Source organism: Pezoporus flaviventris, unplaced genomic scaffold, assembly GCF_033815535.1.
Source record: "Pezoporus flaviventris isolate CSIRO_AGI_PZ_B2104156 unplaced genomic scaffold, CSIRO_AGI_Pfla_v1 ptg000069l, whole genome shotgun sequence".
Lineage (NCBI taxonomy): Eukaryota > Metazoa > Chordata > Aves > Psittaciformes > Psittacidae > Pezoporus > Pezoporus flaviventris.
In genome coordinates, this window is record NW_026892617.1 from 1,595,018 (window position 1) to 1,607,225 (window position 12,208).

The 12,208-nt window shown below is 58.6% G+C and overlaps 1 protein-coding gene across 2 annotated transcripts in view; it reads right to left on the reverse strand.

Moving 5' to 3' along the window:
• GRM4 (glutamate metabotropic receptor 4) overlaps positions 1 to 2,809 on the reverse strand; it is a 46,441-nt gene extending 43,632 nt beyond the window's left edge. Inside the window, exon 1 of one of the 2 annotated variants that reach the window (XM_061471926.1) lies at positions 2,762 to 2,809. The gene's annotated coding sequence lies outside the window, so the exon portion shown is untranslated. Of the gene's footprint in view, positions 1 to 567; positions 993 to 2,761 lie in introns of those variants that run through there. The other variant, XM_061471925.1, reaches the window with a different exon arrangement.
• Between the last annotated feature and the right edge of the window lie 9,399 nt (positions 2,810 to 12,208).

A 12,208-nucleotide genomic window follows, 5' to 3' on the forward strand; every position in this document is an offset into this window, starting at 1 on the left:
ACAGGCAAAACCTTCAGTATTCAGGTCAAGTACCCCAGCGTTCGCTTGGAGGAAAAGCAAGGCCATGGCTCAGCAGGCAGCGGTGAGCAGAGACCCCAGCTTTTACCACCAAAACCCACCAAACATGCTCCAAGACACAGCCTCCCAGCCCCAGGAGCCCCTCAGTCGATGCTGAAACCGGTATCTCAATGCTTGCATAAGCCCAAGCCCAACACCAGGGTGCTGACTCGACCTCTCTGCAAGCAGGTCCTGCCAGCAGCTGGATCAACAGCCCCACAGCGGGGAAGCCGGGTGTCACCAGCCTCCTCTCTGCCCCTGAGCATCCCCCAAAGGATGCTGAAAACCAAAGAAGAAGCTCCCCCATCAGAGCCAGGGAATATTTATCATGCAAGATATATATATACATATATAAAATATCCTTAACTGCAAGCAAGCTCCCTCCTTTCCCCTCCCTCCCTGCTGCCAAGCAGGCCGAGCTAATCCCTCACTTTGAAGGATCAGATGGAGCGGTGTGGAGAAGGCAAGCAGGATCCGGCCACGGAGCAAGCAGCGATGGCAGTGGCTCACCTTGCGGGAGGCAGTGCAGGCTCTCTGCCAGCAGCCAAGGCACAGAGCTCCAGGTGGGAGCAGCCGGAGGGAGGGAAGGAGCCGGGACTCATCCCCACTCCTGCCACGTGCAGCAGAACCCCACTGTTAATTTGTGATCACCTTCTGCAAACTGGGGCGATGCTGGCTCGGAGCGAGAGCGCAGCCTCACTGCCAGTCCCCAGCAGTGCCCGCAGCACAGCACAGCGCTTCTGCCCCCATCACACCTGCGCCAGAACGAGCCCCTGCCCATAACCAGCCCTGGAAGTGCCCAATGGGGGCAGAGACCCCCCCTCCTGAGCCTGGCTTTGTGCAGCGGGAAAACGGAGCAGTCCACAGAGGAAACCCCTCCACTAAACACGAAGCCCAAGAGGAAGAGACAGTGCCCGCAGTGGGTGCGAAAGCCAGGGAGGGCGGCAGGAGCAGGTTTGCATATGTTATAATTAGGATCTGCCACATCTCCAAGCCGTTGCCTTTCTGGGAAGAGCTGGAAGGGGGTGGCTGAGCTGACAAATCCATCCTCCTCCTGCCTGATGCCAAAGTTGAAGCACGTGATGCTCTTTTTTGGGGAGCCAGCAAGCTCCTCCGCAGGGTGATGCTGGCCCCTGGAATGCGGGACTGGGCCACGGCTGCATCCAAGCTTTGGCTCCTGCTGTAAAATCCCATTGAAGCTTCACCCTCCGCTGCCCTGACACCCCTGGGTGCAGCTCAGCACCCCCAGCCCAGTGCCTGCTGCCCTCCCCAAAACGAGCTTGCCTGTGCCCCCCCCCCCCCCTTCAGCCCAGGGCAGCTGGAGCACACCGCTGCCTGTGGGGAGCTGGAATCCTTGGCAAAGACAGACCCCACACACACACACACAGCCCTGCACTGCATCCCCAGGGCCCTGGGGATGACCAAGGTGGCCAAATGCAGCCAGGATCTCCACACAGCCCCTCCGACCGCAGCTCCCAGCTCAGGGGGGATTGTCTCACCCCAGCAGATAAATCCCTGCTTACAGGGAGCAAAGGAAATCAGCTTTTTTTTTCGCTTTTGGCAGTTTTCTTGGCATCTTTCCTTGCTCCTCGCTGCATTCAACAGATCGGCTCCGTTCGCTCCCTTCCCAAAGCCCTACCGGTGAGCTCCTCGGGTCACCCGAGCCATCCCCCCCCGGCCAAGCCCCCAGCCACAGGTCACCCGCAGCAGCGGTGGCAGTGACTCACTCCGCAGCCTCTGTCGCAGCCGCCGCTGAGGGCAGCGGGGCTTTCCCCTCCAACACAGAGCAAAACAGCCCGGCTGGCAGAGCACGGCAAACTCATCACAGCGGGAGGAGGAAGAGGAGGAGGAGGAGGAAGGGCTGCGGGGCTGTGCCCCTGCAGGCGGTGGGAGAGTTCTCCGTTTTTCTCCCACTGCTCAACTTCCCCAGCAGCTCCCGAAGCCGCACGGATCCGCGCTCCCGAGGAGCATCGCGGAGCAGGAGAGCGGCTACGGGAGGGAAACAAACCCGGGAGCTCGCGTCCGCGCACAGCGGGACCGGGGCTGCCCCCGCGGGGTCCCTGCAGCTCCGCGGAAAGCTCTCACCCCCCAGAGCCTCTCCAAGCTCAAAGGGGCAGCCCCCTCCCCACTGACCTGGGCAAAGCCCCAGCAATGGGCTCTGCGGGCCCCGGCTGCTGCGGCGAGGCGAGGGCAGGCACCCGCCGGCTGCTCAGCCACAGCCACCGGTGTCTCCTGCCCCGAAACCCCTTCCCATCCCCGCTCAGCCCCCCCCAGCCCCCGACCCCATGGGTACCTCTGGGGACAAGCTCGGGGACTGGAGCAGGGCGCCTGCCCCCTTGCCCCCCACGGGGGGTTCGCCGAGGAGCAGCCCCACAGCCACGAATAATGCCACGAGTGGGAGAGGGAGGGAGGCGGGGAGCAGCCGCGGGGAGGTAGGGAGCACCCTGGAGGGGGGGGGAAGAGGGCAGACGGCGGGCTGGGTCTCGCTGGGGGCTCCCCGCTGCAGCCGCGGCTGTCGCAGCCCCCCCGGAACAAGAATAAGGAAAGGCGGAAAATTTGCTGGAGCGTTGCGGGAGGGGGGGTTGGGGAAGAGGGGCCGCCCCAAAGCCCCGCCGGGAAGGCTGGGGGGGGGGGGGGGGGGGGGGGGGGGGGACCGGAGGTCCCGGGGATGCTCCGCGCCCCTCCCGCGCCGCCCCGCACTTACCCGCGGGCAGCGCGAAGTTGGCGGCGCCGCCGACCCCGTCTCCTCCCGATGGATCTCCGGCCCCGGCGGGGCGCGGGCACCCCGGGGGGACCCTGCGGCATGCGGCGGGGGCAGGCGCGGCCCCCAGCCCCGGCCCGGGGAGCCGAGCGAGCCGCAGCCGGGCGGGACCCGCCGAGCTCCGCGCACCGCAGCCGCGGCGAGGAGGAGGAGGAGGAGGAGAAGGAGGAGGAAGAGGAGGGGGAGGAGGGCCGGGGCCGTGGAAGTTTTGCATGAAGAGGCGCTGGGAAGCCCGCCGCCGGCTTTGCCAGCCTTTTAAAGCACTAGCGCACCGCGGCGGGGAGGCTGCGGGGCACCCCCCGCACCCGAACCCGGCTTCCGGCGCGGGGAGGGGTCTACAGCCCCTCAAATCCCCCTCCGCCGGGCACAAAGGGCTGCAAAAGCCTCGGCCGTCGGGAATGGGGATGGATCTGGTTCTTCTCATGCCCTGCCGCCCCTTGGTCTTTGCATCGAGACGTGTTTTGCTTGTACGTGTCCTTCTATCCCTGCCCATCGCCTGCAGCCACGATCGCGGCCATGAGCACAGCAGCAGGACTGCCCGGAGTCCGGGGCCTCCAGACCCTGCGGTGTTAAACAGCTTCTCGCAGGTCACAGCCTCCAGTTTCAGCATCTGCAGGAGCACAGGCCCACAGCAGCTCTCGTAGGTGCAAACCCACCAACCTGTGCCAAGGCCTGTCATCCCCAGATTCCTCTCCCCACTGTGGGAGCAGCTCCCCAAGGCAGTGACAAGGGACTCGTCACCCCAAGCCGTTGCCCTTCTCTTCAGTCCCATAAAATGATGCCAACCTCCCACTCTGCACACGTGCTCGTGGAGCACGGCTCATGCATTGCCTCCTTGCCCGACCAAATCGCCCCCTCCCAGCCCCAGGCAGCTCCGAGGAGCCCATCGTGGTGTGTCAATTCATTAATCCAGAGCAAACACAGCCCCCTAGTAATGGCCATTGACACATTAACTGCTCCAATCCATCACGGTAATGAATGCAAGAGAATCGGTCACGGGAGTAATTAGGGGTCAACACTCTTAGCACCCAGCCCCTAGGGACCTCAGTTCATGCACACGAAGGGAGGATTTGGCTGCAGGGAGGGCTCTCTGCGCCCCCACCTGCCCCTCCGAGCACCAAAAAGCAAAGCACAGGCCTTCAAATAGACTTTTCCAGCCTCATCTTCCCAAAGAGTTGATTGGTGTTGCTTGCTTGGAATAGTGCAATTCCTGGTGCGGGCTCAGCCAGGTCCCAGGCAGGAAGGGAGCTGCTGCAGATGGCTGGGTGCTGGCAGCCCTGATGCTCAAGTTCTGTTTAGGAGGCTGGAGACAATCTGGTTTTCCAGAAGCACTCGGAAGTGCCCTGCTCCCAACACAGCTCCCTGGCCGAGCCTTTGAAGGAGCTCCGTGCTCTCCAGCAAGATGCACTCACCTGAATAGCTGGCCAGCCGCCCTCCTGCCATTAAAATAAGTGGCAATATTCCCATGGATTCAGATGCTCACGGGATCATGCCAGAGCACTGTCTCCTGCAGACAGACCAAGCTGTTGCAGTGATTTCATTTACAGTGAGAACCAGAGCAGTCCTCATTGTCATTCTGCTCCGGTGCAGCAGAGTGCAGCCCCGGAAGGGGGACAGCCCCATCCAGATCCCCAGTTGCATGCACAGTGTGCAACCCTAATCCAGGCCAGGAATGGAAGCAAAAGGACCTTGGTGCTGTGGGGAGGGGACACAAGGATGAATGATGGTGACAGCCCACCTCTTAGCCTCAAGTTGTCCCACCAGGAGCAGTCTCCTGTCCCCAAGCAGGGCCCCAGGGCAGCAGCTTTCACCCAGTGTCTGCCTGCCTAGGGGGTCCATGGCTTACTTCCAAAGAGGCAAGCACTGCACTGGGAGCAGAGCAGCTGGGGGGGGGGGTCAAGAAGCCACATTGTCCCCACCACAGGCAGCAGCTGAAACACTGCAATGGGGCTGGAAGAGGCCCTGGGACCAAACCAAGGACACAGGTACGGGACCACCTGGTGATCCAAGGGTGCTGCTTGGACCAGCAGGGCACAGTCAAAGGCAGGAGGGGGGTCTGCGCCCATCAGTGCCCAGGACCACAGGGAGGAGAGGAGCCTATGCCACTGCTTCATGCCCCGAAGATCCTCAGGTCACACCAAACCAGGGCCGAGGGGGCTCCTGCCACCATGGGATAAACTGGGCAACAAATCCCTTTGCCAAAAGCAGCTCTCAGAGGCACCCTAAGGTCAAGAGCTCTGCTCCGGGTCAGGTGAAGCCTTGAGCTCCCAGGGGATTTCAAAGACCTGTGCTCTGCCTTCAGGGAGAAATGAGGGCATCTCAATCACAGCTTGGGGTCTGGCAGCACAGGGCAAGGCTGTGCCTGCTCTGTTTTGCTCAGGTCCTGAAGAACAGCTGGGGTAAGGTGTCTGGGCATCACCCATGTTGCTGCAGCAGCCTGCTTACCTGGAGATGCTTGGTGCTCACTGGCTCCAATAGCAAATAATCACTATGCAGCTCCCCCCCACCCCAGTCTTGTGGATCAGAGTCTCAGGGATGTGAGGGATGCTCTTGCTTCTGTGCAGCACCTCCTCTTCTCCAAGCCTCATGGACCACACATCTCCCCTCCTCGCACCCCTCTCCCTGCCATCAGCCAGAAGCCAAATATCATCACAGCTCTTGTGTCACCATCCAGAGCATCAAAACCCAATTAACATTTGGAAACCTGGCTGGGGACAGTGCTGCTGAGCTTCCCCCAGTGGCTGAGCAGGATGGGTAGGGGTTAACAGGAGATACCCAGAGATACCACGAAGCAATCCATGCATGGGGTTAATGGGTTGACTCCATGAGCAGTTCAGCAAAGGTCACTGGTGCTGCAGCCTGGGCACCCAGGTCAAGAGATGATCAAATACTCCAGGAGAGTTCAATGCTGTCAGCAAATGGATGCAGCATTGTCTTCCGCAGGATCAATACAGCTTCATCAGCCTCAAGAGAAGGAACTGAACAAGGCACTGCCTGTTCCAGGGTTGGAGGGGTGCACCCCAGGCCAATTCCCAGCTCCATGTTCAACTCCATCCAGGGATTTCAGGGTGCTCCAGCCTCTCCAAGGTCCCCATCAGCGTTTCCTAAGCCTCCAGGGCTGGCAGACCCCAGCAGGATGCTCCGGTGTTCCCAGAGCCTCCTCAGCCCATGGAGACAGGCACCCCCCTGGCCATACAGCATCCAGCCTCCCACTGCCCGGGCCCCATTCCAACAAGGAAGGTCACCGCGTCCACTGCTAAAGCCACTTCCAGGGAGATTTGCCAGTTTTAATTCATTGGTTGTTTTTAATATAGGAAAACATGAAACCACATCTCATGGACTGGACTTCGCAGCTCTGCTCTGCAGAAGGACCTTGAAGTCACCACCTTCGTCTTCATGGATCAGAGACAGACAGAGTGGGACGCACTGCCAGCGCCTGTAGTTGCCTTGGGTGTGGATTTAATTCCCTCTTGGATAGGAGGGTGGGGAAAATAAATCTTTAATTCAAAGTAAAATATTAATAGAGCTGTAATGAGGTGCAATATCCACACAATTAAAAAGCCGGAGTCCCAGGAAGAGCTGTTTTCATGTGCATTTAAAACAAAGTAAGTTTGCAGGGTAAGAAGGAGAGGGGCTGGGAAGGTTTTCCTGGTTTATCTGGGGGGAAAAAACATGGGCTCTGTCCGGTCAATGCCTCCTGCCCCGTGTTCAGTGACGGGAGGAAGCAAAAAGCTGGTTTGCAAGAAAAGAGAAGAGGAGGAGAAGGATTTAAGGGAAAAAGAATGGAAGAGGAACACACTGACACTTTTATCATGCTCCCTGGAGGCTTTTATGTCAGCAAAGGGAAGGGTTTCAGTGATGTCAGGTAGAGAAGAGCCTTAAGCAAGAGGATGGGGAACAGGGAAAGCCTCTGCTGGAAGCTTGCAGGGTGATTCAGGCTGGTTATTGAGCAGGGTGACCCGGCTCAGCCCCCCGCTGCCATGTACCAGCAGAAATTGCATGAGCTGCTTGCAAAAGCCATTGAGTTATCCTGCACTGGGCAATTAGAGCCAGGGATGGGAGTTACTGAAGGAATCAACACAACTGCAAAACAAAACCAAGCAACAAAATAATTCATCTTGCCCTCAAAAGGTACCTAAATAGCAGGCCCGAGGGAAAGAAACCACCAGAACCCAGCCTTTGATTTCGTTCTGAAAGAAAGAGACTCCTACACACAAACGGCGCATGAATATGGGTGATAGATACAGATATTTCAGAGAGCAAAAATGGTACCAACCGCACTCACACTGGATCAACAGTCACACAGCGAGTCCCTGTTTCTCTTGAGGAGTGAGGATAATGGGATGCTGAATGCCAGACCATTTAAAGTATATATAAAACTCATTATAGACTTCATGACTAACTGGATTTTGATGGGAAGAGTTGCATTTTAAAGAAATGGGGAGGGGGGGAGCCCATGGGGGCTTGCAGGGAGGACTTAGCAATGAAAGAGGGATGATTTGGCTGCAGGCTGTGAGTGGTGACAACTCCTCCTCGTGAGGAAAGCTGCTGCGGCCCTGCCAGCTCCCCAGCAGCCCCCCACTCGCCCTTCACCAACATGAGAGCTCCTAAGCCCCACCAGTGGCTCCCCTGCATCCTGGAGTCCTGCCGAGCACCCACATCCCATTGATGTGGGACCTCCAGAAGAACCCCAACTGAGTCCAAGCAGCAGGACCAAGGTGGGGGGGACTTCCCCATCCCCACGACACTGAGGGGATGGAGCAAGCACCGTTGTTTTGTGGCAATACCCATCCCGGCCAAACCTCCTCCAGCTGCCACATAGGAGCCTCTTGTCGAGGGTTTATTGCACTCTCCTGGGTGTACGCAGCCTAAAGGTTCCCCTTTGCAGCTCATTGCCTCCGTGTTTCAGGAGGACAAAGGCCTCCTGCCTGGCTGTCGCTGCTCTCTGAGCTCCGAGTCAGGCAGCACCAGAGCTCTTCTCCTCGACAACACTTCCACCTATCGGCAAGAGTGGCAGCAAGGAGAAGCCCCACAGCACCCACATGGCACCCTGAGCAAAGGCCGGCTCCCTCAGATCCAAGCTGCCGACACCATGACCTGGTACCATGAAAACCACAAGTTATTTCACCGTCTACCAGTGTGGGATGCGCTGGGACATCTCCAGGCAGAACCTGTGCCTTGTCAAAGCGTGGGCATCTCTGACATCCATTTCCTCCCCTTCCTACTGGGATGCGTGGCTGAGCAAGATGCCAGCCCTCACACAGAGGCAGAGAAAACTGGAAATGGACCCAAGCTGCTCCCACCCTCCCAAGAGAGCTGATGGGTGAAAGGGAAGAGGGAAGAGGACAGGTTTCTTGTCCCACAGGCAGCCCGCTGCAGCGGGATCCAGCCCTGGCACGAAACATCATTGATGCTTCTCTGGCTAAGGCCAAGCAGCAGCGAACACCCTGCAGTACCTTCCAGCCCCGAAACCCTTTAAACAGTCCTTAGAAACCAAACAGCCATGCCTGATTCCGTGATTCTGGAGGAGCTGCTCTGTGTCAGAGCATGGGCTCACATGGGGCAGGTTCGGGGTGAGCAGCGAGAGGCTGCTTTGGGCAAGAGATGACTTCCAGGGGAGTTTCACAAGGAAAAGGGGCAGACTGCTCTGTCTGCACTTCCAGGTGGATGGAGGAGAGGTTTTTCTACCTGCAGGGGTCATTGGCAGCTGGAAATGCTTTCTTTAAGAGTAAAATAAAGGATTAAAATAAGAGGGAGGAAAAGGAAGGAGAAAGCACATTTGGTGGTAAAATTAACACAGCCCATACTGCCTCTGCACCAACAAGAGCATCAAGGGAATAGCTTTGTGTGTTAACTAACCCCCTCCTCCTTCCTGACCAGCCATGCCCAGGGTACAGGACATGGGCAGGGGACCCAAGAGCAGCACATCGACATCACATTACCAGCTCCCAGCCAGGACCAGCCACGAGCCATCAGGGAGAGACCAGCCCTGGAAAGCTGCAGGATGCTGGATGAGCCCAGCATCAAGCACTGGCATTCCCAGTGCTTCCCAGCCAGGCGTGAGGGCACACAGGGAGTGGGGGAAAGCAAGGAGAGCATGGAACAGGCCGGAGAGGCTGCATCACTTTGCTTCTTCCCACAAGTGCCTAGGGAAGCTGCAGGACCCCTCTCAAAGGCCTCCAAGCCAGCACCTGAAGGTGCCCACCCTCAAAACTGCCCCATTCACTCCACGTGCACCAACCTGCTCTGATAGAAAGCAAAATGCCCCAAATTGGGATGGATTTGCACCAAGGGCTCCTCCAGCAAGCTCTGCCTGCTGCTGCATGGCAAGGGGCAGAGCTTCCTCCCCACCCTGGGGAAGGGATCCTGAGCAAAGCGAAGCCCCATGGTACCAGGGCAGCCTCCCCCATGGAGCCGACCCCATCACAACAACACCCGTCTTCTCCTCCCAACTTTTCCATAATTCATGCAACAACCTCCTGAAAGAAATATCTTCCTTGGGCATCAAATATTCATGGGCTCATACTTTGCAAGGAAACACTGCCTTCCTTGGAGTGCAACCAAGCAGCCAGGGCTGGCACGATTTGCCTTTGCAGGAGTAATTATGATGTTCCTCATCGACTGGATGCTGCAATAAGAGGGGCTGCACTAGGAAAGGCCCCCCCCATCCGTTATCAGCATGGGTCCCCCATGCAAGAAAGAGGCTTTTGAAAGGGGCAATTAAAGGGCTTGGGAAGAGGCGGGATGGATCCTGTATCATAAAATTGCATCCCAAAATATTCCCCATGCTCATGACTGCATCACTTTGCACCAGCAAAGCCACCCCAGAAGGGACCCAACTCCCCCAGCATCACCCCAGATGAACAACGGAACAGCGCCGCCCATAGGGAGCAATGGGAACAGCGGGGCCGGGGCCATCTCTCCGGTCACTGGCACATGGGGACACCCGCAGTGAAGCAGAGCCCCCAGCATAGGGACAGGGAGCTCCTTTAACCTCTCCTCCAGGACTGGCCGGGCAAGAAGCAGCACGTGTTTAATCACTCGCATCTTGCCCAGTGCAACCCGTGCTGTAATAAAGCATGGCCCAGCTCCTACACCATGGGCCAGTTAAAACCAAGCAGGCAGAGCACTTAAAACATTGCCCAAAACAAACTTTTGCCACCAGCTTGCCTGCAGCAGTCAAACCTCATCATGTCAGGGCAGCACAGCTCCCTGCATCCCAGTGAGGGGTTCCAAAGGGGTGCATTGGCGATAGCAAGGTAAGGACCAACAAAGCCCCCATCCCCTGGGACAAGGAGAAGAGGGGGTGACAAAGGCAGGCGCATTCCTCAGTTCCAAGTGGGCTTGGTACTGGAGAGAAGAGAGCACCCAGAGCAAGGGATGGGGTTTCCATGGGGCTCAGCAGGGCGGGATGGTTTGTACTGAGCAAGGATCTAAGGGGAGCAGCAGTGAAGGGGTCCCAAAAGAGCAGTGCCAGCCCCCGGGACCCCCAGCCTCCCGCATACCGCAGCCCACACCAGCCCTCGGGTCCCACATTTCGACTCAGCATCTCGCATCTCCAGGCTTCCAGTGCCTTCCTGTGGCCGCCGTCCTCACTGCAGCCATGCGGCGGGATGGATCCATCCGTGCTGGGCTCCGTTCAGGCCAGGAGGGAAAGAGAGAAAGGCATTTGGGGCAATTCACTGTCCTAACCCATGGCAGGGGGGTTGGAACTAGATGATCTTAAGGTCCTTTCCAGCCCTAACTATTCTATGATTCTATTCTAACATCCCCTTCACACATGGCTACGGTGAGGACTGTCCTCTCCTGCCCCACATGCAAAGGGTGTTGCATAGCATGAGTACAACCGAACTCCCACCGACCTCATTCCAGATGGTGCTACACGAATCATGTCCTAGCATCTTCCCTTAAACCTTCAGGAAAAATCCCCTCTCCAGCCAATGCATCCCAAGCACTCTCCCCAAGCTTGCTGTGGAGCAGGCACCCATTAAATACATGTTTCTATTCAGTGGCAATGATTGGGTGCTGGCCTGGTTTAGGGGTGTTCTCCCCACACAGGGACCCTGGGGCCTCTCATCGGGAATGGGAACCCTGCTCCGAGTCACTCCAAGCCGCCCCCCAGCCCCAGTTGTCGTGATGCTCCACAGAGAGATGCACACGCTTCAGCACCTACATAGAGCATCAGTTGCTAAGTGAGCAATTAATCAGGCCCTGGAGCTGGCTGGGGAGGTGACAGCCTCACAGACTCCAACCGAACTGCTCTAGGGATGGATGGAAGGGACCGGAGCACTCAAGATGCCTCAGCCCCACTGCAACAAAGTCATGAAGGCAGCAGGCACCATGTGGGAACCCCAGACCGGGCAGGGGCCGCAGTGCTCCTCCCACTGCAGGTTTAGGGGCAGAAGGGTATAATGCTCAACCCCATGGTGGCTTCCAGCCTTGTGGACCCCCCCCCCCCCAGCCCCTCACCCCTTCTCTCCATGCTCTGCTCTCTTCCAACATGTCCACACCACTTGAAAGCTGACCCGCAGCATCGCCGGGCAGCGCTCAGGCCAGGCGCCATGTAACCGGAGCCGGGAGCGACCAGTGACCACCCGGCCCATTATAGCCCTAATCCTCTGGCCAGGCTGGATGTCACACCCTCCTCAGGGACAGGACAGCCACAGCGCAGGGCTGTCCCCTGCTAGGGACAAACATGCTGCCGCTGCTGTCCCTGGGGGGCAAAGCAATCAGTTTGTGGAGGGCTAAGCCCTGGAGCCAGGCCACCAGCATCCCCTGTCCATCCATCCTGTCCTCAGGGGACCAAGCAAGCCCCTATGGGGACTTCCATATGCAGGCTGGGAGAAGCAGGGGCAGTTTGAGTCCCGGCCAGCGTTACCTCATCCCCAAGCCCACCCCAGAACCAACCTGCGCCCTAGAGAAGGGGCCAAAGCCTCACCATGTGGCCATGCCTGCAGGCAGGAAGAGGGCACAAAGTCCAGCAGCACAGGGTGCAGCATAGAAACCACCCAGGGCAGGCTCCTGCCCACTCAGCTTTTGAGGAGCAGGGACCAGCCCCACTTCACACCTTGTGGGCTCCCAGCTGGGCTCAATCCAGCACTCCCGCAGCTCCAGCCCCATGCCGGGTGCCGCTGACCCGGCCGGAGGGCTGGGATGAACACCGGGACACCCCTGTCCCTTTCCAGCTCCTCGTGTGCCTCAGTTTCCCCTCACTGCCTCGCAGGTCCCCCCTCAACCCCACCGCTCCAGGAGGATGCTCCCTTTGCTTCGTGTGCGACCAAACACAGCCGGGGGGGGCTCCGCACCCTACGAGGGAGCACGGCCGAGGGGAAAAGGCTTTGCCCCCCCCCCAAGCCCGCCCCGCTGCAGGAGGCCGCTTCCCGTTAGGTG